A 27,972-nucleotide genomic window follows, 5' to 3' on the forward strand; every position below is an offset into this window, starting at 1 on the left:
GTAAAACTTAAATGGGCTTCCTATATGCATCTAAGCCCAATAGCAACATATAGGGTCACACAGGTCAAATGATTTGGATGGGTCCTATCATGTTACTAGGTTTACACAGATGAAAGAAATAGCAAAAATTACCTGTTACAAATTATTTATAAGATCTATTGACAACTGGACTATGATTAAAATCAGATCATTGGATCTGTCAACAAGTTAATCATAGCAATTTAGATCAAATAAATAATAGGCTTGTGAAAAAAAATTATATTAATATATAAACAAACAATACAAACAAATAACTGATCTGGAATATTTGGAAAGTAAGCTAAAATATCTCAATTTTAAAATTATTAAAAAAATTAAATTTTAAAATAAATTTCTTAACTAGAATTCCAATTTAGGTTGTTAGAGAATATTTGAAAAACTTCAAAATTCAACAAACTCCTAAATTTCTTAAATTCTAACAAAAAATCAAAAATATCTAACCAATTTTTCAAATATCAAGTTTATTCAAAATTTAAATTTATTTAAAATTTCTAATAAGATAATATAATAAAATATCTTGAATTTTAAATTTAGACATTTCATTATTATATTCTAAGTCTTATAATTTAATTAATTTAAATATTACATAAATAAACTAATTGAAAAATAAGATAATTTATATGGTTAGAATATTAAAAAAAAATAATAAGTTTGAAAAATTTAAGATTTGAAAATCTAAAATATCTATTCAAACTAAACAAACCAATTTTTTCAAATTTCATGTTATTTTTTGCCAAAATATAATTTTAATAAAAAAAATGTGTTAAGATAAAATGTTAAACCTAACATATTCCTAATCTTATAATTTTAATAAAATATATTTCAAAAAATAACAAATGTGAACAAGATTATTTTAAAAGATAATATTTTAATATCAAAGTAAGATCATTAAAATTTAATTAAAAAAAATAATATCTGATCTTATAATTAAAATAAATAAAATAATATAAAATTTCAAAAACAACCATAAGGCTCCTTTGTGAGAAATCAAATTTTCAAAATTCAAAGTTTACTAATATCAGAAACTAATTTTAATTAATTAAAAAAAATTAAAAAAAATTAATTTTATTCTGACAATTAGATTTTTGATTGAACATTCAGATTCTACACAAAATTCTACCAAAAATTGGCTTTTGTTTCAATGAAAAACGATTTTTGAATCAAAAGATATGAAGAAAATAAAATTGGTGCACAGGGGTATGCATTGCATACCCCTGCGCGCGCGGAATCAAGGGGACGGCCGAGCCATGAGGCTACATGCAGCCTTCTTGACCGGGGGAGCTCGGTGGGATGCGTCTCTAGACAGCCCATGTCCGAGTTTCCTCGGTCAAGCTGTCTGAAACCGCGTGGAAATTCCGAGAATTCCCTTCGTGTGCGCGCGTGTGGGCAACCCGATTTCAAATATTTTCATTCAACTTCAAAAAATCATAACTAATTCATAAAAAATCTAAATTAGGTTATGTAAAAGCCTAAATTTATTAATTTTTCGTGTGCTTTCTAGAAAAAATAATTCCAGATTGAAATAAAAAATATTTCAGTAACATATATTGCGATTTCTAAACTATCATCAAATAAGCACATAAACCACATGAAACCATCCAAATCAATGCAAAACGTCGATTTAATTCATATTTTATGAAAGTAAATCATTACCATGGCTCTGAGGCCAGTTGTTGGAAATATTTTACCAGGATCTAGATTTACTACCATGTATGTTTCATTAACATACTAATATGAATTCTAAAACAATGAAATAAACACATATAAAGTTTAGGAAACCTTACATTGGTTGCAGCAGAATATAATGACTCCTTCCATTCAGATCTCTAGCCCTTGATTCCTTTGTGTAGCAGAGCATCACCAAGATCTGAACCTGGATCTCTTTCTCTCCTTCCTTTGATGCTGATTCTCCTTCTTGTTGTTTGGAATCTCCTACAGTCTTACACACTATGATTGAGATACCACTTGATGTGTGTGGGCACTCACTCATTCACTTAAGGTTTTAAAAATTTAAGAGAAAAAGAGAAGAAGAAGTGGCGGCAAGGGTAAATAGAAAGAGGCTCAGTTTTCATCTGACAAAGTTAACAAAGTTCAGTTTGAATGAGAGTCATCACTATCTATTTATAGGTAACCACCTAGGTTTAGGTTAGAATTATTTGGCATTAAAATAATGAAAAAAATAAATGATAAAAGCCTATAAGAGTGGCCGGCCATGGGCTTTTGATAATGGGCCTCACTTGTGCAATTTTGCTGTTTTATCATTTCTTCATCTCATTTTCTCAAAAATGCCAATTTTCAAATTCAACCATTTAAATGCCAATTCTAATTATTTAATAACTAAAAATTAATTATTAAATAATATTGTCATTTAATATATTTATTAATTAGACATATAAAGTCTCTTAATTAATAAATAAACCTAGAATCTCTTTTCTTTACAATTTCGCCCTTGCTTAGTGAAAATTCACAAAGTAGACATAGTCTAACTTTATAATTATAATTGATTAATCAAAATCAATTAGTTGAGTCTTACAAGCAGTATGGTCTCAACTAGTATGAGGACCATGGGCCTATATAACCGAGCTTCCAATAAGTCGAACCGAATTTACCAAGTAAATTCCCTAACTTATTAATTCCTTATTGAATCCACACTTAGAACTTGGAATTGCACTCTCAGTCATATAGAACGCTCTATATGTTCCACAATATAGATACGTCATTAGTTATCCATTGTTATAATCCTAATTTGATCAATGACCCTCTAATAGATGATCTACATTGAATAGGCACTAAGTTACCGTTACACCTTCAATGTATTTTATCTATGTTTAGCCAAGCTCGAATGATATCATCGTTTCACTTCTAAATTCCTATAGAAGTTATAGACTCCATATTTATGTTAGCGCTCCCACTCAATTATACTATCATGTTCCCAAAATGTACGTATCACCCTGACCCAAAAGTAGGCTTAACTAACAAATCAAAGAACATGTATAATACTCTTGAGATCGAACCTAAACATATCAGGATTAAGATCATATTATCTAGGATCAACGGGTGATATTGAATTGAATAGATATTACGATAAATTTTAATATATCTAATCAAAGTTCAATATCGGTCCCTTCCGATGTATATGTTGGAAAATATTTTACCAGGATCTTAGATCTACTCACAAGTATGTTGTTTAACACCCTAAATATGAACTTTCTAAAACGATAAATTAAACACATATAAACTTAAGAAAACCTTACATTGATGCAGCGGAATTAATGTCTCCTTCCACTCAGATCTCTAACCCTTGTATCCTTTCTGTAGCAGAGTATAATCAAGATCTGAGCCCGTATGTCCTTCTTCTTTAAGTTTGATCCTTCACAGTCTTCCAATCTATGATTGAGTTACTGCTTGCTGTGTGTGGGCACTTACTCTTTCACTAGGGTCGAAATTTATGAAGGGAAAAGAGAGAAGAATGGTTTCGGCCAGGTATAGAAAGTAGGGAAGGCTCAGTTTTTCTGAAGAGAGAAATTTCTGTCAGATAACTTATGAAAAGCATGTGATTTGACTGAGCCATCACTTTCTATTTATATGCAACTACTAGGTTTAGGTTAGGAATTATTTGGCATTGAAATAATAAAAAAATCAATTTGAAAATCCACAAATAGTGGCCGGCCATGGTGTGTTTATGGGCCCCACTTGATTTTGCAGTTTTAACAAATTTTATTTCTATTTTCTCAAAAACGCCAATTTTCTAACTCTAACCTTTTAAATGCCAAAACTAATTATTTAATAACTAAAAAGGATTATTAAATAATATTGTCATTTAATTTAATTATTAACTAGACATACAAAGTCCATTAATAAATAAATAAACCTAGAATCTCTTTTCTTTACAATTTCACCTCTGTTTATTGAAAATTCACAAATTAGACATAGTCTAACTTTAGAATTATAATTGATCAATCACGAATCAATTAATGAGTCTTACAAGCAGAATGTTCTCAACTAGAATGGGGACCATGGATCTATATGCTAAGCTTCCAATAAGTGAACCAAATTTACCAAGTAAATTCCTACTTATTAATTCTTCGTTGAATCCACTCTTAGAACTTAGAATTGCACTCTCAGACTTATATAGAGCACATTATATGTTCCACGATATCAATATGCTATCTCATTTAACCATTGTTATAATCTTATTGTGATTTAAAGATCCTCTATATAGACGATCTACATCGAGATGGGATTTCTTTACCGTTCTCACCCCTCAATGTATTTTGCCCCTTAAAACACTTAGCTACCTGTAAATGGTGTTTAGTGATCTAATAATTAGTCAGTTAAACAAGAGCTCATCCATTTACTTCTATTTGCTAAGCTCGAAGGGAATCATCACTTGACTTCTATACACCAGTAGAAGCTATAGATTCCATATTTATGTTTAGCACTCCCGCTCAATCATACTATCATGTTCCCAAAATATACGTATCACCCTGACATAAAAGTAGGCTTAACTAATAAATCAAAGAACATGAATAGCACTCCTGAGTTGAGCCTAAGCATATCAGGATTTAGATTCTTTTAATCTTAAGATCAACTACTGATATTGACTTGGAAAGATATATATAACGGTAAGTTTGTAATATCTTAACTTAGTTGCAATATCGGTCCAATCCAATGTATACTCCATACATTCGAAACTAGTATACTTTACAAATGTCCTGGAAAGAACATAACACTTACTCCAAGTGTAAGTACACATCATCGCTGATTATCACATTAGTGTAAATCCAATAACACTGATGAAACAGGGACCAAGTCTTTTGTTTCATATGATCACAATCACATTCCACTGTGTTGACGATACTGTAATTGTTAATAAATATATGATCTGGATTTAACTGATTCTGTGTGTAAATGTAATAAACATATTAAACCATTTGCATGTAAAATTCATGCAAACATCAAACACTTCAAATTTCTTATATTGATAACTAGTAAGATTGTAAAGAGTTTTATTTAGGGCATAAATGTTAGGTTTTATGCCCTAAATAAAACTCCATTTCAATGTAATCTATTTTATTCAACATCAATAAAGAAACAGAAGTATTTTTCATTCATTTGTGTATGTTTTGGTTCACTTTATCAATTGCTTGTCTATTTGATTTATAAATTCATCTTAAACCCTTTTCACATACTTGATCCTGTTTATTGTGTTATCATCACATTGGAAAGTAAACATGACTATGTGAATAAAGTTTCCTAGATTTATCAGACACAGGGTTTTACTGATATGATAATCTACAACAAGAGTTTACTTGCATTTGGAGAAATGCTATGTTCTTTCCAGAACATTGCTTAAAGTAAAGCTCAGGTTGGATGCATGGAGTATGCATCGGAAGGGACCGATATTGAACTTTGACTTAGATTTAATTAAACTTACTGTAAAATCTATTCAAGTCAATATCCCCAAGTTGATCCTAGATCAAATGTTCTTAATCCTGTTATGATTAGGCTCAATCTTGAAAGGCTATTCGTGTTCTTGGATTTGTTAGTTAAGCCTACTTTTAGGTCACGGTGATACGTACATTTTGGGAACACGGTAGTGCAATTGAGTGGGAGCGCTAGCATAAACATGGAATCTATAGCTTCTATCTGGCGAATAGTAAGCAAAGGATGATCTCCTTCGAGCTTGACCAAACGAACATAAATGGTGGAGTACTCATTTCACATAAGCTGAAATATCATTTATACGGGGTCAAGTGTTTTAAGGATAAAATACATAGTAGGGTGTTACGGTAATCTAATCCCTTTACAGTGTAGATCCTTCATATAGAGGATCATTGATCAAATTAGGATTATAACAATGCATAACTAATGATGCGTCTATATGGTGGAACATATAGAGCATTCTATATACTGAGAGTGCAATTCTAAGTTCCATGCGTGGATTCAACGAAGAATTAATAAGTTAGTGAATTTTAGTGCTAAATTCTTGATCTACTTATTGGAAGCTCGGTTATATAGACCCATGGTGTAACACCCTAACTAACTTAGGCGTATTACGTGATTTTTAAACGTACTGTGCAGCTCGTTGCTAATCAACGATGTTTATAGAAAAACGTGATTAATTAAAATTTTGCTTTTTAATTAAACTTATAAACCATATTACAAAAGACTCGGGATCCCGATTATAAAAATATTTACAAAAAGTTTAACTGTTTAACTGTTACATCAAAATAAAAGTCGTCTAACGACCAGTTACAAAATTCAGCCTTGCTGTCCCGAGGATCATACGCTCCAGGCCTAACCGCCCCGACATGTACAATCTCATAAGCTCGCTCACGGTCCATCAGCTATAGCCTTGCCTTTACCTACACATGAACATAAACTGTGAGTCGACAGACTCAGTAAGAAAAGCATAAAAATATCATACATAATACTAACTGCCGTGTCCAACACGATACTGAGTCCCGCTACTGCCATGTCCAACATGGTACTGAGCCACTACTGCCAAGTCCAACATGGTACTGAGTTCTGAACGTTCATAGGGACGGTACTATTGACACGTAACAACCTGATCGGTCGAACCGGTCATACTCCGCCGTCGGTCATACTCCACCGTACCGACGTGTTACTATATCCTCCCGATCGGTCGAACCGGTCATACTCCGGCCGTTGGTCATACTCCAGCCTCGTACCGACGGATACGTCAATAGCACGGAACCACCAACCAAGTGTCGACTGATCGGTCAAACCGGTCATACTCCGGCCGCTGGTCATACTCCACTCGTACCGACGTGACAGGGTTGGATGGTTCGAAGCCAACATACAACTAATGTAATCTAATAGGCTTCCTACATGCTCGCTAAACATGTAATCTACATATGCATACTGTTATACTAATCTTACCTGGATTCCGATTTCGTGTGTGCCGTCAACTCGACCGGAACCGAAGCCGAGCGGCGGACATCGGCTCCTAAACCATAAAAATCACAACGCTATAAGTGACACGCTAAATCACTTCCCGGGGACTAAAACTAGGAACTAAAAGTTTCCCTATCGATAAAAAGCATGGCAATACCCCTAAAAACATAAAAACGAGGAAAACTAGGGTTTCTGAAAATTCCCCAACCGGTAGACCGGTTGCCCAACCGGAATTCCAGTTCTGGGAATTACTGGACACCCATCCGGAATTCCTGTTCCTCACAGGAATTTTTCAAAAATTCATAACTCGATCAATTCTAACCCAAATCATGCAAGATCATCCAGACCTGTTCTATATGCCCTAAATAACCATTCAAAGGTAACAAATTCACCCAGAACTCACAGAATCACAAAACACCATTAAAGCTCAAGCTTTGAGTTCTAAACTCAAACTTGAGCAAATCCCACAAACATGCATTCAAACCTAGTTAATTCTACTCAAATATGCATGAATAAGCCTCTGAAAACTATTAGAAACTACAGCAACAACACGGAAACAGAATCACAATATTTTCCTCCAAAAATCACATTTTTTGCATAGAAACTCAAAGCTTTAAACAATCTATCCAACATGCTTTCAACATAGCTCAATTAACATCAATTAACATGCTTAAACTCAGAAACAACAACCAGATTTCAGCAGCAACAACAACAAATATTCAAGCATGCATTTACTCATTTTTTTATCAAAATTCCAAGAAAACAAAGAAGGACAAGTAAGAGATACATACCACAATCAAGAGTTTCTAAAATGTGATGAATCAAGCTTGAAAAACCCAGCCTTTGAATCCCCAATACCCAGCCGAAAATGGAGAGGAAAGAGAGCTTTTCTTTGAAAATTCTATCTTTCTAACTTAGTGTTTTTTTGAGAAAAAAGGAATAAAATGAAACAAGTCACAAATACTCATTCTTTTCAGCCATAATAAACCATTAAATTAAACATTAATTCCATTTAATAACTCACATAAGACAAAACACTAATGGGGCGAAAAGACCATTTTGCCCCTCCACCATAAAATCATGAAAATCATACTAAAGGGGTATTTTTGGGACATTCTAAATTCCCGGCCATTCCCGACATTCCCAATGTCTAAAACCCGTCCCCAAATTACTAACATACTAAGTTGTGATTTCTACTGAGCCAAACGCCGAGTTCCAAAATACCGGACACCGGAAATGCAAGATATGCAAGATACTGAATAACATAAATAACAGTATAATAAATTATTTAAATAGCTATAAATAATTTCATAATTAATCATAAACAACTGCTAATTTCCAAATTAACTAAGCGGGCTTTACAACTATCCCCCCCTTAAAAGGATTTCGTCCCCGAAATCTAACTCGAATAACTACGGGATATTGAGTTCTCATATCCGACTCTAGCTCCCGTGTGGCTTCTTCCACCTTACTGTTTCTCCAGAGAACCTTGACCAGTGCTATGGTCTTATTCCGAAGGACTTTATCCTTTCTATCCAGGATCTGCACTGGCTGTTCCTCATAAGTCATGTCTGGCTGAAGCTGAAGACTCTCATAACTGAGTATATGAGAGGGGTCTGAAACGTATTTTCTCAACATTGAGACATGGAATACGTTGTGAACTGCTGACAAGGCTGGAGGCAATGCTAACCGATATTCCACTTGACCTATTTTCTCGAGAATCTCGAAAGGTCCTGTAAATCTAGGGCATAACTTGCCTCTTTTCCCGAAACGTTTAATCCCCTTCATCGGAGATACTCGCAAAAACACATGTTCCCCTACTTGGAACTCAACATCTCTGCGTTTCGGATTAGCGTAACTCTTCTGTCTGCTCTGCGAGGCAAGCATTCTAGCTTTTATCTTCTCTATCGCCTCATTGGTCCGCCGAACTGACTCTGGACCCAGGTATTTCCTCTCCCCTGTCTCATCCCAGTGGATAGGGGATCTACATTTCCTACCGTACAACAGTTCATAGGGAGCCATCCCTATCGTACTCTGATAACTGTTGTTGTAATAGAACTCTATCAATGGTAGATACTTACTCCATGAGCCTTCAAAGTCCATAACACAGGCTCTCAACATATCCTCCAATATCTGAATTGTCCTTTCGGACTGACCATCTGTCTGAGGATGGAATGCTGTACTGAATTTTAGCTTTGTACCCATTGCCCGTTACAAACTTTGCCAAAATTTGGAGGTGAATTTCGGATCCCCTGTCCGAAACTATAGACTTCGGTACCCCGTGAAGTCTCACTATTTCTCTGACATATAACTCTGCCAACTGATCCACTGTAAATGTTGTTCTGACCGGCAGAAAATGAGCAGATTTCGTAAATCGGTCCACCACTACCCAGATGGAATCAAACAAACCCGTGGTCCTAGGTAACCCGACCACAAAATCCATCGTGATATCTTCCCATTTCCATTCTGGTAGGGTTAGAGGCTGCAACAACCCTGCTGGTCTCTGATGCTCAGCCTTGATTTGCTGACAGGTGAGGCATTTCGATACGAATTCTACCAAATTCTTTTTCATACCGCTCCACCAGAAGTACGGTTTCAAATCTTGGTACATCTTGGTGGTGCCGGGATGCAGAGAATACGGGGTAGAATGAGCCTCCTCAAAGATCTCATTTCTAAGTTCCACACTGTTCGGGACACAAACCCTGGCTTTATACAAAAGCATCCCACTATCTGACACTGAAAAGTCCTTGGTTTGACCAGCCAATACCTCATCTCGGATTTTCACTAACTCCGGATCTGTCATCTGAGCGACTTTTATTCTTTCCAATAGATCAGATTGCAGCGTCAAGTTGTGAAGCTGACCTACCACAAACTCAATGCTGGATCTAACCATCTCCTCTGCTAGTTGAGGTGAGATCTGAATCATACTAGCTACTTGCCCGGGACCCTTTCTGCTCAGGGCATCGGCCACTACATTGGCTTTTCCGGGACGATAGAGGATCTCACAATCGTAGTCCTTCACTAGTTCCAACCAACGCCTTTGTCTCATGTTCAAATCTTTCTGAGTAAAGAAATACTTGAGACTTTTATGGTCGGTATAGATCTCACACTTCTCCCCATAAAGGTAATGCCGCCAAATCTTCAGTGCAAAAACCACTGCGGCCAATTCTAGATCATGAGTCGGGTATCGCTGTTCATAATCCTTTAACTGACGGGAGGCATAAGCGATGACCCGATCGGCTTGCATCAATACACACCCCAAACCCTGTTTGGATGCGTCACAGTAGACTACGAACTTCTCCTTGTCCGAAGGCAAAGCTAGTACCGGAGCAGTAATCAATCTCTGTTTCAGCTCCTGAAAGCTAGCTTCACATTTATCTGACCAGATAAATCGCTGATTCTTCTTTGTAAGTTCGGTTAGGGGCATTGAAATTTTGGAGAACCCTTCCACGAACCTACGGTAGTATCCAGCTAATCCCAAGAAGCTTCGGATCTCTGTCACTGTCTTCGGTCTCGGCCAATCCCTGACGGATTCAATCTTCCCGGGATCCACCTTGATCCCATCTTTACTCACAATGTGCCCTAAGAAGGACACCTGAGACAACCAGAACTCACATTTCTTGAACTTGGCGTAAAGCTTATGTTCTCGAAGTCGTTGCAGTACCATCTGAAGATGTAACTCATGCTCCTCTTCTGATTGAGAGTACACGAGGATGTCGTCGATAAACACAATCACACAGATATCGAGGAAATCCTTGAATACTCTATTCATCAGGTCCATGAATGCTGCAGGAGCATTGGTTAGTCCGAATGACATCACCAGAAACTCGTAATGTCCATACCTAGTGCGGAAAGCCGTCTTCGGAATGTCCTCCTCTCGAATTCTCAACTGATGATAACCCGAACGGAGATCAATCTTAGAAAAGACCGTCTTCCCCTGAAGCTGATCGAACAAGTCATCGATCCTAGGTAATGGATATTTATTCTTCACCGTCAGCTTGTTCAACTCTCTGTAGTCGATGCACATCCTCATAGATCCATCCTTCTTCTTGACGAACAAAACCGGGGCTCCCCAGGGTGACACACTGGGCCGAATGAACCCTATGTCAAGCAAACCTTGGAGCTGAATCTTTAATTCCTTAAGTTCAGCTGGAGCCATTCTATACGGGGCTTTGGAAACCGGTTCCACCCCTGGTGCCAAGTCAATCACGAAATCAATCTCCCGCTGAGGTGGTAACCCTTGAAGTTCTTCGGGAAAAACGTCCAAAAATTCCCGAACCACTCTGATGTCCTCTGGCCGAATGGTGTCTGGCTGAGTGGTGTCCACCACCACGGCCAGAAACCCTAAGCACCCACCGTGCAATAATTCTCTCGCTGACATAGCCGAGATTACCGGGATCCGAGATCCCTGAACTGAACCCACAAATACAAACGGTTCTTCACTCTCCGGTTGGAAGACCACCATCTTCCTTTTACAATCAATGCTCGCCGAATATTTAGATAGGAAATCCATTCCTAAAATAATATCGAATTCGACTAAGCTCATCTCTATCAGATCAGCGCTTAACTCTCTACCATCTATCCTGATCGGCATAGACCTGATCCACCTATTGGAGATAACCAATTCTCCGCCAGGTAACAGGGTTCCAAACCCTGATTCATATCTATCAAAGGGTCTACCCAATTTACTAAAGACTCTGGCCGCCACATAAGAATGTGTAGCCCCAGAATGAAACAGCACTGAATATAGCGAGTTGTTAATAGAAAGCTGACCTGTGACTACTGATGGGCTGGCATCTGCATCAGCCTGCGTGATAGCGAACACCCTGGCTGGAGTGGGTATCGCTGGAGCTCGCGGTGCCTCTGGTCGGAGCTGGGGACATTCCCTCTTGAAGTGTCCGGGCATGCCACAATGAAAGCATCCCTGACCTTTGCACTCGCCCCGATGGTGCCTCTTGCAGATAGGGCACTCGGGATAGGAGAATCGGGTTTCAGTACCACCAGGACGACTCCCTCTGTTCTGGTTCCCCCGGAACCTCTTGTTCTGACTCGAGCCACCAGAAGCAGTGGGTGCCCTCTTCCTCTGATCAATGGCCGAACCACTACTCCCCCTGCTATAGCCTGATGCAGGAGGGGTAGGAGCCCCGCCACTAACCGGAGTACTGGCTGATTCTGACATACACCCCACTGCGCCCTCAGCTCGTAGTGCCTTCTCCACCATCTGAGCATAGGTGGTGCTGTCGTCGGTGGTGATCATCAGGTCATGCCTGATCTTGGGATTCAACCCGTCTAAATACTTCTCCTTCTTACTGAAGTCGGTCGGCACAATTCCCGAGGCTAACCTCGCCAGCCGATCAAACTGAGTAGTATACTCAGTGACGCTCATGTTCTCCCGCTGGGTCAGGTGAACGAACTCTTTCCTCTTGGCGCTTCTAACCGCCTCGTTGTAGTAATTCGCATTAAAGAGTTCCTGGAACCTTTCCCAGGTCATGGTGGTGACGTCATGGATCTGAGACACCATGTCCCACCATACCAAAGCGTCCTCCTGGAACTGAAACGTGGCGCACACCACTCTGTCGTTACCGGTGACACCCATGAAATTCAGTATCTTGGTGATCACCGTCAGCCACTGTTCGGCTTTCATCACGTCCGACCTCCCAGAATACCGAGGTGCTTGCTTCCGAACCGCTCATACAATGGTTCCAATCTATGGGCCGCCACCACTATCTCGGCCCGGGCAGCGAAGCGTGTGCCACCGGAACTATGGGCACGTGAACCGGCAGGAGCACCCTGCTGTCTCAACCTCTGAATCTCGAGGTCTTGTTCTTCGATCCGGGCTTGCATCTCCGCAAACCGCAACTCCCAATTCGGGGCTCCCTGATCGGCTGGGGGAGCCTGGGCAGCATGTGGCGGGTTCTCATCACCCCGACCACGAGCCCTGCCTCGGGGACCTCTACCACGGCCCCTAGCAGGCGGGGGAAACTGAGCTCCCTGTCCTTGATTCGACCCCACTGAGTTGCCCTGACTCCTGGTAGTTCGCCTGGCGTCCATCTAGTTAGAACCGCCTGCGAAACCAAGAGTTGGCATATCAGGTCGTATTCAAGGAGAGCTTACTAATGCCGCTTAATTTGGAAATTAGAAACGAAACATGCGCCTATTCTACTATCAGGCTACTAACATGCTTCCTAACAGGCTTTTCTTTTTCATAACAGAATAAAATAAACTACTAAAGCAATAAAGGCTTACTGAACCGTGAGCCGAGCTAACTGCTGATGATGATTGTACATGTCGTGACAATCTTCGGAAGACAACCTGGCGGCTCTGATACCAAATTGTAACACCCTAACTAACTTAGGCGTATTACGTGATTTTTAAACGTACTGTGCAGCTCGTTGCTAATCAACGAGGTTTATGGAAAAACGTGATTAATTAAAATTTTGCTTTTTAATTAAACTTATAAACCATATTACAAAAGACTCGGGATCCCGATTATAAAAATATTTACAAAAAGTTTAACTGTTTAACTGTTACATCAAAATAAAAGTCGTCTAACGACCAGTTACAAAATTCAGCCTTGTTGTCCTAAGGATCGTACGCTCCAGGCCTAACCGCCCCGACATGTACAATCTCATAAGCTCGCTCACGGTCCATCAGCTATAGCCTTGCCTTTACCTACACATGAACATAAACTGTGAGTCGACAGACTCAGTAAGAAAAGCATAAAAATATCATACATAATACTAACTGCCGTGTCCAACACGATACTGAGTCCCGCTACTGCCATGTCCAACATGGTACTGAGCCACTACTGCCATGTCCAACATGGTACTGAGTTCTGAACGTTCATAGGGACGGTACTATTGACACGTAACAACCTGATCGGTCGAACCGGTCATACTCCAGCTGCTGGTCATACTCCAGCCTGTACCGACGTGTTACTATATCCTCCTGATCGGTCGAACCGGTCATACTCCGGCTGCTGGTCATACTCCAGCCTGTACCGACGGGATACGTCAATAGCACGGAACCACCAACCAAGTGTCAGCCTGATCGGTCAAACCGGTCATACTCCGGCTGCTGGTCATACTCCAGCCTGTACCGACGTGACAGGGTTGGATGGTTCGAAGCCAACATACAACTAATGTAATCTAATAGGCTTCCTACATGCTCGCTAAACATGTAATCTACATATGCATACTGTTATCCTAATCTTACCTGGATTCCGATTTCAGGTGTGCCGGTCAACCTGACTGGAACTGAAGCTGAGCGGCGGACATCGGCTCCTAAACCATAAAAATCACAACGCTATAAGTGACACGCTAAATCACTTCCCGGGGACTAAAACTAGGAAATAAAAGTTTCCCTATCGATAAAAAGCATGGCAATACCCCTAAAAACATAAAAACGAGGAAAACTAGGGTTTCTGAAAATTCCCCAACCGGTAGACCGGTTGCCCAACCGGAATTCCGGTTCTGGGAATTACTGGACACCCATCCGGAATTCCGGTTGCACAACCGGAATTCCGGTTCCTCGCAGGAATTTTTCAAAAATACATAACTCGACCAATTCTAACCCAAATCATGCAAGATCTTCCAGACCTGTTCTATATGCCCCAAATAACCATTCAAAGGTAACAAATTCACCCAGAACTCACAGAATCACAAAACACCATTAAAGCTCAAGCTTTGAGTTCTAAACTCAAACTTGAGCAAATCCCACAAACATGCATTCAAACCTAGTTAATTCTACTCAAATATGCATGAATAAGCCTCTGAAAACTATTAGAAACTACAGCAACAACACAGAAACAGAATCACAATATTTTCCTCCAAAAATCACATTTTTTGCATAGAAACTCAAAGCTTTAAACAATCTATCCAACATGCTTTCAACATAGCTCAATTAACATCAATTAACATGCTTAAACTCAGAAACAACAACCAGATTACAGCAGCAACAACAACAAATATTCAAGCATGCATTTACTCATTTTTTTATCAAAATTCCAAGAAAACAAAGAAGGACAAGTAAGAGATACATACCACAATCAAGAGTTTCTAAAATGTGATGAATCAAGCTTGAAAAACCCAGCCTTCGAATCCCCAATACCCAGCCGAAAATGGAGAGGAAAGAGAGCTTTTCTTTGAAAATTCTATCTTTCTAACTTAGTGTTTTTTTGAGAAAAAAGGAATAAAATGAAACAAGTCACAAATACTCATTCTTTTCAGCCATAATAAACCATTAAATTAAACATTAATTCCATTTAATAACTCACATAAGACAAAACACTAATGGGGCAAAAAGACCATTTTGCCCGTCCACCATAAAATCATTAAAATCATACTAAAGGGGTATTTTTGGGACATTCTAAATTCCCGGCCATTCCCGACATTCCCAATGTCTAAAACACGTCCCCAAATTACTAACATACTAAGTTGTGATTTCTACTGAGCCAAACGCCGAGTTCCAAAATACCGAACACTGGAAATGCAAGATATGCAAGATACTGAATAACATAAATAACAGTATAATAAATTATTTAAATAGCTATAAATAATTTCATAATTAATCATAAACAACTGCTAATTTCCAAATTAACTAAGCGGGCTTTACACATGGTCCCCGTACTAGTTGAGATAATATTGTTTGTAAGACTCATATAATTGGTTTTGATTAATCAATTATAATTCTCAAATTAGACTATGTCTATTTGTGAAATTTTCACTAAGTAAGGGCGAAATTGTAAAGAAAGAGTAGTTAGGGGCATATTTGTTAATCATGATACTTTGTATGGTTCAATTAATAAATATGATAAATGACAATATTATTTAATAATTATTTATAGTTATTAAATAGTTAGAATTGGCATTTAAATGGTTGAATTAGAAAATTGGCATTTTTGAGAAAATCAGATACAAAAGTGTTAAAATTGCAAAATTGCAAAAAGCAAGGCCCAAACCCAATAAGCCATGGCCGGCCACTTTTGTAGGCATTTTAAACTGATATTTTCATTATTTTAATGCCAAATAATTCAAACCTAACCCTAGTGGAATGCTATAAATAGGTAGTGAAGGCTTCAGGAAAATTACACTTCTGAATCAGAAAACCTGAGCCTTTCTCTCTCTACCTTGGCCGCCACTCTCTCTCTCTCTTCTTCCTTCATATTTCGAAATTACTTTAGTGATTAGAGTAGTGCCCACACACAGCAAGCAATACCTCAATCATAGTGAGGAAGATCGTGAAGAAAGATCATCAGCAAAGGAGTTTCAGCATCAAAGATTCAGAGAAAGAAATCCAGGTTCAGATCTTGATAATACTCTGCTATAGAAAGGATACAAGGGTAAGAGATCTGAACGGAAGGAGTCATTTAATTCCGCTGCACCCAATGTAAGGTTTCCTAAACTTTATACGTGTTTATTTCATCGTTTTAGAAAGTTCATATTTACGGTGTTAATAAACTTACTTGTGAGTAGATCTAAGATCCTGGTAAAATAATTCCAAAAACTGGTATCATAGCCATGGTAATTGATTTGCTTGCAAGAAATTTGGACTTTAAAATGATTGTTTGATGTTTTCGGATGGTATTATGTTGTATTAAGTGTTATTTGATGATTGATTGGTGTTTATGAATTTTGTAAAAAATAATTGAATATCTGTTTCTCAAATTATTTTTATTGGATAGTATGGAAAAAATTAAGCAAGTTACTTTTTACAGAACTCAATTTCGATTTAATTTGAATTAGTTATGATTTTTTGAAGATTCGAAAAAAACGGGGTTGTGCTGAAACCCACCTGCGCGCGCGGAAATCATGCACGACATGATTTCGCCATGCAAACTCGGCCCAGCACCTAGCATACGCACGCAGACGGGTATTTATACTATTACTATTCCTAATTCAATTCTAATTATCATAATGAATTAATTTAATTTTTTTTAAATTTAATTCAAGACATTATTGTAATTTGAATTTAAAAATAGTTAGTATCTATCTTTTTTGCTTAATAATCTATCTTATTTTTGAAATTTGATTATATCTTATCTTATTTTTAAATTTAAGGTCAGATTTTAAATATTTTAAATTATTTTTTTAAAATAATTTGACCTTATTTAAATTTAAAATAAGATAACTATAATCATGTAATTTTTAAATGAAGTAAGATATTTTGCTAACTTTTAAATTTTGTGATTTTATTTGTTTAAATTACATTTAAAATCTGAAAAATATATTCATTTATCTTTTTTAATTTTTATTTATAAAATAACATTTAAATTTTAAAAGTAGTTAGCAAATTTTGAAATGATATTTAGGTTGGTTGAAACCTAATTTTTCAAAATTGTAGGTTTAATTTTAAATTTAAATGTTTTATATTTCAAAAAATTTTCAAAATTTTTTTAAAATCTTTCGAATTTTTTTTTATTTATTTAATTAATTATTTCGAAATTATTTATTTATTTAAAATTAAATAAATCCTACATCCAACGATCCAACTAACCTTGTTGCAGGAGTATATGTTTTAGCTTTTGTGTAAGTTTTCAAAACCTATTATTACTTGATTGTAAACAGCCATGGTTATTTTTTGCCAGATCTAATGATCTCATGGCTCCCTTGGTCAAGTAAGTAATTTGTAACAGGTGTATTTACAATCTTCTTTCATCTGTGTATGACCTAGCAACATGATAGGACCCATCCAAAGTGTGCCTGTGTGAGCCTATGTGTTTAATTTTATTAAAGATGCATATAGGTTGTTGTTGCTAAATAAATTATCATAGTCCTTGATAGATTTTATTTAGGCCCATTTATTTTTTAGGTCTATTCAATTAATAACAGTTGTTCATTTTAAGGTTAAATTCCTCTCTTTTGGGCCTTGTGTGAGAGTTGGGAGCCATAGAAGTGGGTACGACATACTGAACCCAGCACCCCCTCACATGAACCACCCCAATTGTGAAGGCCCATTTGCCTGATTTGAACAACTGTACTTGGTTAATTAAACTAGTTTAACCTAATAAAATTGAATAGCAACATAATTAATTTCATTTATTTTGAAATCAATTTAAGAAAACCATAGTTTAAAGAATTTTATATTCTAAGCTAAACTATATGTATTTTCTTGTATTTAATTAAATATAGAATTATAACCATCTAGATTCTTTCTGAAGCTTAATTTAAATTTTTCATTAAATATTCCTATTTAAGTTGATATTTAGTTTTCTACAACTAACCAACTTAAATCTGAATATCTTTTGGATTTAAAATTTCAAAATTAAGTTGAGGAATTGTAGGCATTGGTTATTAAGATTCTTTAGATATTTTTTAAGTTAATATCTTTTCGAATATTAACTTAAAATGGAATATTATAGATATTTTTTAGGTTAATATCTTTTCGAATATTAACTTAAAATGGAATATCTTCAAATTAAGTGGTTATAACTTAATTTTAAATTTAATTAAATCTGATTTGAAAGATATTTAAGTTGATTTTTTAGATTATTCTAAAACAACTTAAACAAGATATTTTCAAGTTTGTTCCATTTATTTTTCGAATTTAAATAATAATTGAAATTTAATTAAAGTTGATTTTTTAATTAAACCAACTTTGATTTGTAATTTTTCATTATTATATTGTGGAACTTGTTCGATATTTATTCGAATTTATTTTTTGAATTAAATAATAATTGAAAATTAATTGAAGTTTATTTTTTTATTTAAACCAACTTTAGTTTGTAATTTTTCATTATTATAATATTGAATAAAATGATGATACAAAATACATATATTATTTTTAAATAATGAGCTTTAATCAAAAGATATTCGATCTCCATTGTTGGTCTTACAATAGTTAAATTTTTTCAATATAACCTCGAGACGCTAGACTTCGTCCCCCTATGGATGGTTATTCGTTGAACACTTTTAGCACCGTAAGATTTCATTTGATAAGTGTTTTGTGAGTTTTTGTCTTTATTTAGACTCTCCCCTACGGTGACTACTTAGAGATAAACTCATAAAACATGAAACAATGGTGGAAGCTCATAAAATGAGAATAACCTTGACTCTTGCCTACCGGGACAACGTTGGATTCTCATTTTGATCGAATAAAAGGTTGCTAAAATGTTTTTATTTTAGATGATCTGACAACTCTATTCAGCTAATGTTATCTTTAACTCTCGCCTACCGGGACACTGTATTTCATTATGTTGGAAATCTTGGAAAATAAACTATGTTAGATTTAGTATTTTTATAACATATGTGATTATTTGTTATTTTCTGAACTTGTGTATGAATTTTGAACCAAAACCTTACTTCTGTTTTATTGATTTGTTGTAGTGTCTATAACCCTTTTCCCATTCCAATCCTAGTTAATATCTTAGCAATTGAACTTGAAGTTATAAACTCCTTGTCAGAGTAATACTTCACATATGCTCATGATGGACTTTAAATTCCAGAAAGCAGGTAAGCTGGGAATTCTTCACTCTGAAGATAAATCCTACTACTTCAAGCTTAGTTGAAAAGATAAGAGAAAGTGATTCCACTTCCTCAAGTTATACTTCACAACAAAATGAACCAGCAAGAACAACAATTAACAAACGAATAAGCAGTAATGCTTTAGTCTTCGAATCATGTGTGTTAGAGAATGATAAATCCATCTGGATTCTTGATTCTGGGTCTACAAACCATGTAAGTTGTTCATTGCAATTGCTTGAGAATTGGAATTATTTGAAATCCAGAGAGTTGAAACTTAAAGTTGGTAATGGCGAAATGGTTTCGGTTAGAGCTAGAGGAAAAGCCAAACTCAAGTTTCAAAACAGAATTTTGGAATTAGACAATGTCTTATATGTAAAGACCGCTTAGTTTAAATTGGAAATTAGCAGTTAATCATGTTTAATTATGAAAATTATTTATATATATTTAAATAATTATTATACTGTTATTATTGAATTCAGAGATGCATTTTTATGTCATTTAGTAGTTTTCATAATTTTGCATTTTCGGTGCCCGGTATTTTGGAACTCGGTGTTTGGCTCAGTAAAATCACAATTTAGTATGTTAGTAGTTTGGGACGGTTTATTAGACATTGGGAATGTCGGGAATGGCCGGGAATTTAGAATTTCCCAAAAATACCCCTTTAGTGTTATTTATGTGATTTTAGTGTGAAGGGGCAAAATGGTCATTTTGCCCCATTGTTAGTTTGTCTTTTTGTGACTTATTAATTGGATTTTATATGTTTAATAATGCTTTATGTTGGCTGAAGAAAAAGGGGTTAAGTGGCATTTTATTCCATTTATTCATATTTTCAAACTTAGAGAAAAATAGAAAATTTCAAAGCTCTCTTTTCCTCTCTCTCTCTCTCTCGGCTGGTAGGGTGTTTCTAGGGCTGGGATTTCTTGATTTTCAAGCCCTTTCTCCTTCAATCTAGTGTTCATTAAGCTTTGGTAAGGTTTCTAAACCTTTCCCTTTTGTAATTTTTAGAAAATGTTTAAAAAGATGATGATGCATGCTTGATTTTGTTGTGATGCTTGCTGCTGTAATTTGTTGTTATTTTCAGAGGATTAGTTTTGTTATTTTGAGTAGGTTAGAGCTAGTTAATGCATGGTAGTTTGCTTTGATTCAAGATTTGAAGTTTTTAGCTCAAAAATATGATTTTTCAAAGAAATGTCTTGAATCTGTTGTTTACTTGCTGTTGATGTTTGCTGCTATTTTCAGAGGTTAATTTATGCATGATTAAGTTGATTTGGGCTGAATTGAATGCATGTTAGTGGGGTTTGATCAAGTTTGAGTTTAGAACTCAAAGCTTGATGCTTTAATGGTGGTTTTGGTTTGGTTGCATGAAGCTTGGTTTTTATGCTTTAGAATTGTTCCTTAGGGTCTAAATAGCAGGTCTGGAAGTTTTGGTATTGTTTGGATTGGATTTGTGCAATGTGTGAATTTTTGAGTGTTTTCTGCGAGGAACCGGAATTCCGGTTGTGCATCCGGAATTCCGGATGGGGTTTTGAAAATTTCCAGAATCGGAATTCCGGTTGGGCAACCGGTCTACCGGTTGGGTGATTTTCAGAAACCCTAGTCCTCCTCGTTTTTATGTTATTTGGGGTATTGCCATGCTTTTTATCAATAGGGAAACTTTTAGTTCCTAGTTTAAGTCCCCGGGAAGTGATTTAGCGTATCACTTATAGTGTTGTGATTTTTATGGTTTAGGAGCACATGTCCGCCGCGCGTATAGTTCCAGTCAGGTTGACCGGCACACCTGAATTCGGAATCCAGGTAAGATTAGTATAACAGTATGCATATGTAGATTACATGTTTAGCGTGCATGTAGGAAGCCTGTTAGATTACATTAGATATGTATGTTGGCTTCGAACCATCCAACTGTGTCACGTCGGTACAGGCTGGAGTATGACCAGCAGCCGGAGTATGACCGGTTCGACCGATTAGGCTGATACTTTGGTTGGTGGTTCTGTACTATTTGACGTATCACGTCGGTACAGGCTGGAGTATGACCAGCAGCTGGAGAATGACCGGTTCGACCGATTAGGCTGATACTGTAACACGTCAGTACAGGCTGGAGTATGACCAGCAGCCGGAGTATGACCGGTTCGACCGATTAGGCTGTTACTTGTCAATAGTACCGTCCCTATGAACGTTCAGAACTCAGTACCGTGTTGGACACGGCAGTTAGGGGGACTCAGTATCGTGTTGGACACGGCAGTTAGGGTTATGGTCAGGGGTATGGGCGTCTGATCATGATCGGGATTTATGTATGAGTATTATTATGCTTTTCTTACTGAGTCTGTCGACTCACAGTGCTATGTTATGTGTAGGTAAGGGCAAGGCTAGAGCTGATGGACCGTGAACGAGCCTATGAAGATTGTACATGTCGGGGCGGTTAGGCCTGGAGCATACGATCATCGGGACAGCGAGGCTATTTTTTGTAATTAGTCGCTAGGCGACAAGTATTTTGATTAGACAGTAAACTTTTGTAAATGGTTTTGTAATCGGGATCTCGAGTCTTTTGTATTAATATTTTACAAGTTTAATTAAAAAGCAAAAATTTTAATTAATCACGTTTTCCATAAACCTCGTTGATTAGCAACGAGCTGCACAACATGTTTAAAAGTCACGTAATACGCCTATGCTAGTTAGGGTGTTACATTATACAATAATCATCATCAGCAGTTAGCTCGTCACGACATGTACAATCATCATCAGCAGTTAGCTCGTTCCACGGTTCAGTAAGCTTTTATTGCTTTAGTAGTTTATTTATTTATTTTATGAAATAAGAAAAGCCTGATAGGAGGCATGTTAGTAGCGTGATAGTAGAATAGGCGCATGTTTCATTTTTAATTTCCAAATTAAGCGGCATTAGTAAGTTCTCCTTGAACACGACCTGATATGCCAACTCTTGGGTTCGCAGGCGGTTCCGACGAGATGGACGCCAGGCGGACTACCACGAGCCAGGGCAATTCGGTAGGGTCGAATCAAGGTCAGGGAGCTCAGTTTCCCCCGCCAGCTAGGGGCCGAGGTAGAGGTCCCCGGGGCAGGGCTTGTGGTCGGGGTGATGAGAACCCGCCACAGGCTGCCCAGGCTCCCCAAGCCGATCAGGGAGCCCAGAATTGGGAGGTTAGGTTTGCTGAAATGCAAGCCAGAATTGAAGAGCAAGACCTCGAGATACAGAAATTGAGGCAGCAGGGGGCTCCTGCAGTGCCTGTGCCAGTAGTTCCAGTGGCACCTGCCCCTGCTGCTCAGGCCAAAATAGTGTTGGCGGCCAACAGATTGGAACCTTTGTATGAACGGTTCCGGAAGCAAGCACCTCCGGTCTTTCTGGGAGGTCCAGATGTGATGAAGGCCGAACAGTGGCTGACGGTGATCACCAAAATTCTGAACTTTATGGGTGTCACCGGTAATGACAGAGTGGTGTGTGCCACTTTTGAGGTCCAGGAAGACGCTCTTGTATGGTGGGACATGGTGTCTCAGATCCATGACGTCACTACTATGACCTGGGAAAGGTTCCAGGAACTCTTCAACGCCAAGTATTATAACGAGGCGGTCAGAAGCGCCAAGAGGAAAGAGTTCGCCCACCTGACCCAGCGAGAGAATATGAGCGTGACCGAGTATACTACTCAGTTCGACCGGTTGGCGAGGTTAGCCTCGGGTATAGTGCCAACCGACTTCAGCAAGAAAGAGAAGTACTGGACGGGTTAAATGCGAAGATTAAACATGATTTGATGATCACCACTGACGACAAGACCACCTATGCTGAGATGGTGGAGAAGGCACTGCGAGCTGAGGGCGCAGTTGGGTGTATGTCGGAGTCGGCTAGTACTCCGGCGAGTGGCGGGGCTCCTACCCCTCCTGCATCAGGCTTTAGCAGGGGGAGTAGTGGTTCGGCCATGGACCAGAAGAGGAGAGCATCCACTGCATCCGGAGGCTCGAGTCAGAACAAGAGGTTCCGGGGGAACCAGAATAGAGGTAGTCGTTCTAGTGGTGCAGAGACCCGGTTCTCCTATCCCGAGTGCCCCAGCTGCAAAAGGCACCATCGGGGTGAATGCAAGGGTCAGGGATGCTTTCACTGTGGCATGCCCGGACACTTCAAGAGGGATTGTCCCCAGCTCCGCTCAGAGGCACCGAGGGCTCCGGCGATACCCACTCCAGCTAGGGTGTTCGCCATCACTCAGGCTGATGCAGATGCCAGCCCATCAGTTGTAACAGGTCAGCTTTCTGTTAATAACTCGCTTTATTCAGTACTGTTTGATTCTTGGGCTACACATTCTTATGTGGTAGCCAGAGTCTTTAGTAAATTGGATAGACCGTATGATAGATATGAATCAGGGTTTGGAACCCTTTTACCTGGCGGAGAGTTAGTTATCTCCAAAAGGTGGATTAGGTCTATGCCGATCAGGATAGATGGTAGAGAGTTAAGTGCTGACTTGATAGAGATGAGCTTAGTAGAGTTCGATATTATTTTAGGAATGGATTTCCTATCTAAATATTCGGCGAGTATTGATTGCAAAAGGAAGATGGTGATCTTCCAACCGGAAAGTGAAGAACCATTCGTGTTTGTTGGTTCAGTTCGGGGATCTCGGATCCCGGTGATCTCGGCCATGTCAGCTAGAGAATTATTGCATGGTGGATGCTTAGGGTTTCTGGCCGTGGTAGTGGACACCACTCGGCCAGATACCATTCGGCCAGAGGACATCAAGGTGGTTCGGGAATTTTTAGATGTTTTTCCCGAAGAACTTCCAGGGTTACCACCTCAGCGGGAGATTGACTTCGTGATAGATTTGGCGCCAGGGGTGGAACCGGTTTCCAAAGCCCCATATAGAATGGCTCCAGTTGAACTTAAGGAATTAAAGATTCAGCTTCAGGGGTTGCTTGACATCGGGTTTATTCGGCCTAGTGTGTCACCTTGGGGAGCCCCGGTTTTATTCGTAAAGAAGAAGGATGGAACTATGAGGATGTGCATCGATTATAGAGAGTTGAACAAGATGACAGTGAAGAATAAATATCCATTACCTAGGATCGATGATTTGTTCGATCAGCTTCAGGGAAAGACGGTCTTTTCTAAGATTGATCTCCGTTCGGGTTATCATCAGTTGAGAATCCGAGAGGAGGACATTCCGAAGACGGCTTTCCGTGCTAGGTATGGACATTATGAATTCTTGGTTATGTCGTTCGGACTAACCAATGCTCCTGCAGCATTCATGGACTTGATGAATAGAGTATTCAAGGATTTCCTCGATATCTGTGTGATTGTGTTTATCGACGACATCCTCGTGTACTCTCAATCAGAAGAGGAGCATGAATTACATCTTCAGATGGTACTACAACGGCTTCGGGAACACAAGCTTTATGCCAAGTTCAAGAAATGCGAATTTTGGCTATCTCAGGTGTCCTTCTTAGGGCACATTGTGAGCAAAGATGGGATCAAGGTGGATCCCAGGAAGATCGAATCCGTGAGGGATTGGCCGAGACCGAAGACTGTGACAGAGATCAGAAGCTTCTTGGGTTTAGCTGGGTACTACCGTAGGTTCGTGGAAGGGTTTTCAAAAATTTCAATGCCCCTAACCGAACTTACAAAGAAGAATCAGCGGTTTGTCTGGTCAGACAAGTGCGAAGCTAGTTTTCAGGAGCTGAAGGAAAGGTTGATTACCGCTCCATTGCTAGCCTTGCCTTCAGACAACGAGAAATTTGTTGTTTATTGGGATGCATCCAGACAGGGTCTGGGGTGTGTGTTGATGCAAGCCGATCGGGTCATCGCTTATGCCTCCCGTCAGTTAAAGGATTACGAACAGCGATACCCGACTCATGATCTAGAGTTGGCCGCGGTGGTTTTTGCATTAAAGATTTGGCGGCATTACCTTTACGGAGAAAAGTGTGAAATCTATACCGACCATAAAAGTCTCAAGTATTTCTTTACTCAGAAAGATTTGAACATGAGACAGAGACGTTGGTTGGAATTAGTCAAAGATTACGACTGTGAGATTCTCTATCACCCTGGGAAGGCCAATGTAGTGGCCGATGCCCTGAGCAGAAAGGGTCCCGGGCAAGTAACTAGCATGGTTCAGATCTCGCCTCTGCTAGCAGAGGATATGGTTAGATCCAGCATTGAGTTTGTGGTAGGTCAGCTTCACAACTTAACGCTGCAATCTGATCTGTTGGAAAGAATTAAAGTCGCTCAGATGACGATCCAGAGTTAGTGAAGATCAGAGATGAGGTTTTGGCTGGTCAAGCCAGGGACTTTTCAGTGTCAGACAACGGGATGCTTCTGTATAAAGCTAGGGTTTGTGTTCCGAATAGTGTGGAACTCAGGAATGAGATTTTTGAGAAGGCTCATTCTACCCCGTATTCCCTGCATCCCGGCATCACTAAGATGTACCAAGATCTTAAACCGTACTTCTGGTGGAGCGGTATGAAGAAGAATTTGGTAGAATTCGTATCGAGGTGCCTCACTTGTCTGCAGATTAAGGCTGAACATTAGAGACCAGCAGGGTTGTTGCAGCCTTTAACCCTACCTGAATGGAAATGGGAAGATATCATGATGGATTTCGTGGTCGGGTTACCTAGGACCACGGGTTTGTTTGATTCCATCTGGGTAGTGGTGGATCGATTCACGAAATCTGCTCATTTTCTCCCTATTAGAATAACATTTACAGTGGATCAGTTGGCAGAATTGTATGTCAGAGAGATTGTAAGACTTCACGGGGTACCGAAGTCTATAGTTTCGGATAGGGATCCGAAGTTCACCTCCAAATTTTTGCAGAGTTTACAACGAGCAATGGGTACAAAGCTGAAATTCAGTACAGCATTCCATCCTCAGACAGATGGTCAGTCCAAAAGGACAATTCAGATATTGGAGGACATGTTGCGAGCCTGTGTTATGGATTTTGAAGGCTCATGGAATAAATATCTACCGTTAATAGAATTTTCTTACAACAACAGTTATCAGAGTACGATAGGGATGGCTCCGTATGAACTGTTATACGGTAGGAAGTGTAGATCTCCCATTCACTGGGATGAGACAGGGGAGAGAAAGTACTTAGGTCCAGAGTAAGTGCAACAGACCAATGAGGCAATAGAGAAGATAAAAGCTAGAATGCTTGCCTCACAGAGTAGACAGAAAAGTTATGCAGATCCGAAACGCAGAGATGTTGAGTTCAAAGTAGGGGACCATGTGTTTTTACGGGTATCTCCAATGAAGGGGATCAAACGTTTCGGGAAAAGAGGCAAGTTATGCCCTAGATTTACAGGACCTTTCGAGATTCTTGAAAAGATAGGTCAAGTGGCATACCGGTTAGCGTTGCCTCCAGCTTTATCAGCAGTTCACAACGTATTCCATGTCTCGATGTTGAGAAAATACGTTTCAGATCCCTCTCATATACTCAGTTATGAGAGCCTAGAACTGCAGCCAGATATGTCTTATGAAGAGCAGCCAGTGCAGATCCTGGATAGAAAGGATAAAGTCCTTCGGAATAAGACCATAGCATTGGTCAAAGTTCTCTGGAGAAACAGCAAGGTGGAGGAAGCCACCTGGGAGATAGAGTCAGATATGAGAGCTCAATATCCAGAGTTATTCAGGTTAGATTTCGGGGATGAAATCCTTTTAAGGGGGGAATAGTTGTAAAGACCGCTTAGTTTAATTTGGAAATTAGCAGTTTATCATGTTTAATTATGAAAATTATTTATAGCTATTCAAATAATTATTATACTGTTCTTATTGAATTCAGAGATGCATTTTTATGTCATTTAGTAGTTTTCATAATTTTGAATTTTCGGTGCTCGGTATTTTGGAACTCTGTGTTTGGCTCAGTAAAATCACAACTTAGTATGTTAGTAGTTTGGGACGGTTTATTAGACATTGGGAATGTCGGGAATGGCCGGAAATTTAGAATTTCCCAAAAATACCCCTTTAGTGTTATTTATGTGATTTTAGTGTGAACGGGCAAAATGGTCATTTTGCCCCATTGTTAGTTTGTCTTTTTGTGACTTATTAATTGGATTTTATATGTTTAATAATGCTTTATGTTGGCTGAAGAAAAAGTGGTTAAGTGGCATTTTATTCCATTTATTCATATTTTCAAAGCTCTCTGTTCCTCTCTCTCTCTCTCGGCTGGTAGGGTGTTTCTAGGGCTGGGATTTCTTGATTTTCAAGCCCTTTCTCCTTCAATCTAGTGTTCATCATGCTTTGGTAAGGTTTCTAAACCTTTCCCTTTTGTAATTTTTAGAAAATGTTTAAAAAGATGATGATGCATGCTTGATTTTGTTGTGATGCTTGCTGCTGTAATTTGTTGTTATTTTCAGAGGATTAGTTTTGTTATTTTGAGTAGGTTAGAGCTAGTTAATGCATGGTAGTTTGCTTTGATTCAAGATTTGAAGTTTTTAGCTCAAAAATATGATTTTTCAAAGAAATGTCTTGAATCTGTTGTTTACTTGCTGTTGATGTTTGCTGCTATTTTCAGAGGTTAATTTATGCATGATTAAGTTGATTTGGGCTGAATTGAATGCATGTTAGTGGGGTTTGATC

This window comes from Cannabis sativa, chromosome 5 (genome assembly GCF_029168945.1).
Source record: "Cannabis sativa cultivar Pink pepper isolate KNU-18-1 chromosome 5, ASM2916894v1, whole genome shotgun sequence".
Lineage (NCBI taxonomy): Eukaryota > Viridiplantae > Streptophyta > Magnoliopsida > Rosales > Cannabaceae > Cannabis > Cannabis sativa.